Raw genomic sequence first — 2,729 nt, 5'->3', positions numbered from 1 at the left:
TTAATACAGGTAACGAGTGAACTGGACGATATGGAAGTGAAGTTGGACTTGATTGATTTGTTTCGCACGACCTCTGTAAGTGGAAGTTATCGGGCTGTTTTTTGGTTTTTAAGGCAGACCCTTTTTTTTTTGTCATTTCGGTCCGCACTCCATACCAGTTGGTGGCGGTAATGCACCATTTTGCTGTTTGCCAACCGCCAGTAAACCCTATACAGAAGAAGAAGAAGGTAAGGCGTGGAGGACAGAGGATCCTCTAACAGAAGAGGTTACAGGTCTGTGAGAGCCAGAAATCTTGCTTGTTTGTAAGTGGCCAAATACTTATTTTACACCATAATTTGCAAATAAATTCTTTAAAAATCAGACAATGTGATTTTCTTGATTGTGATTTACAGGCCTCTCTCATCTTTTTTTTTTTTTCCAATTTTTATTTTTCAAATGCCAGACAGTCATAAAGCACATAGGTACACATAGAAAAGATAGTCTCTTCTTTCTCTCTCTTTTTTTTTTATAACATTCAGAAACATAAATAACATAGATGGCATGAATACCCCCCACTCCCTCATAATAATTTAAAGATGAATATGTTACAGAAAGATGGATTAACCCGTTCAAAAAACAAACAAACAAACAAACAAACAAAAACAAAACAAACAACAACAAAAATCAACAATAAAGTGCTAATAAAGTGCTAGTACTTATCCTTATAGATTAATATTACCATTAATCAACATTAGTTAATATTAATATTGGTGACTGCATGCTCCTCGGTCAAAGCAAATTAATAATGCTGGTATATCTTAAATGAAGTACTCTTATGAGGTGGTACTGCCAGCAATAGCAGGAAAATTTGTGCACGGTCATGTGTTAGACTACAAAAAGATTTCTCGTGCTGGTAACTTTTCTAAGTATTTAAGTAATGGTTTCCAGTAAGTAAAAAATCTATCCGACGAGCGTCTGAGGGAGAATTGTTTGTATCTTCTCCAATTTTAGAAGTCCAGACTTTGTTTAACGGTGGCTGAGATGATTTCCACAACAATAAGAGAAGCAAAGGCAATAAGGTTATTTTGGATAGCTGTGATACGAAGGTTATTTGGTGGTTTGCCAAAAATAGCAATATGTTGAGTCGGAGTTAGATTTATACCTAATATATCTGAAATTGTTTTGAAGAATTGATGCCAAAATTCATACAGCCTGGGGAACGCTCAAAACATGTGAGTAAGGTTGCAAGGTGTCTGTGAGCATCTATTACATTTATCTGGATATAATTTTAACATTTTTTCTTTACTGTAGTGTAGTAGGTGGAAAACTTAAATTGTATTAACTCATTCACTGCCAGCCATTGGCAGTGAATGAGTTAAACCCATTGACTCATTCACTGCAATTGACGGCTATAGACGTCAATGGCACACACATTGTGGCTAATAAAGTGGCCGCCCATTTTATTAAGTATGCCATTGTGCCTAGCCACTACAGCTGTTAACCTGTGTACCCAGCCAAATTATTAGGTACACCCATGGACAATTTATCAGGTACAGGCCTTGCTACTTTTTTAAGTGCCAATTCTCCTCAGCTTTTTTTAGCTAACCTATTTACTTTCAACCTTTTAGCACAGTAACAAACCCATTGCAGTTTCTCCAGAAATTGCATTGAGTAATATTTCTGCTTTTGTATGTACACACAGTTGTGGAAGGAATGTTTACCAGTGGCTTTACTAGAATCATTTAGTGAAAATCCAAGTAAACATAGTCCACAAAATCACAGTATCAAAGTGAAATGTTGCGAGGCCATAGTATAGGCTGTCTGTTGGCTGCCCACACTAAGCAGATCTAGCCCCACAGTGGGTCCAACAGTGCAGGGCATGGATGTGCCCTACATTTCACATCGGTACCAAGGCCCAGAATGTTGTTAAAAAATAAAATCAAACCAACTAAAAAACAAGAAGAGCTACTTTCAGCTATTCCCTCATTCACAAGGGGTTACAACAGGTAAGCCATTAGGTAACCCAGCTGCCTGCACATTTTCTTTGAAGTATACTATTTCTTGCACAACCCCCCAAGGGTTTTATGTCTGCTTCCAGGGAAAGAGACTTCAAAGGGTTCTTTCACATATTATGCAAGGTTCTATACCACTACACCATGAGCTCACTATTAAAAACAAACAACAAATTTTAAAAAACAGCCGTCATATCTTATCAAACGAGTTTGTCTTAGTAAGTGGAATGCAGCCTGATAACTTTATCTTAAGTTCTTTTACAGTATATCATAAGTATCCAGGTTAACTTCCTTTTACTAATGTTTTGAATCAGCTCCCTTTGCTCAGCTTCATATTCCAGGAAATGTAGTGATGGGGTTTGGTGTGTTTTCAATTTCTCTAGTCAACTTCATTTGGCCAATAGCAGTTTTTCCCCTTTCAGGGCCCTATGAGGGTTGCTGATAGTGAGCAAGCTCTCTATCAGTTGCCCACAGAAAACCCTCATGGGTAAGTTGTGAACTGCTGTTTTTCTTTTGACTAGTGATTTGAGTTACTGACCTTTAAAAAAAAAAATAATATTGCTGTCCGAATGACAGCAATATCAGGAAGAAGGAACACGAGAAGCTGGAGAAATACCAAGGGCTCAGAGAAGAGCTCGAAAGGATGTGGAGGGTGAAGGTAACGGTGGTCCCCGTGGTAATCGGAGCACTAGGTGCGGTGACTCCCAAGCTAGGCGAGTGGCTCCAGCAGATCCCGGG

This window comes from Pundamilia nyererei, unplaced genomic scaffold, assembly GCF_000239375.1.
Source record: "Pundamilia nyererei isolate P.nyererei 1_Seehausen unplaced genomic scaffold, PunNye1.0 scaffold00026, whole genome shotgun sequence".
NCBI classification, from domain to species: domain Eukaryota; kingdom Metazoa; phylum Chordata; class Actinopteri; order Cichliformes; family Cichlidae; genus Pundamilia; species Pundamilia nyererei.
This window is presented reverse-complemented; position numbering follows the sequence as displayed.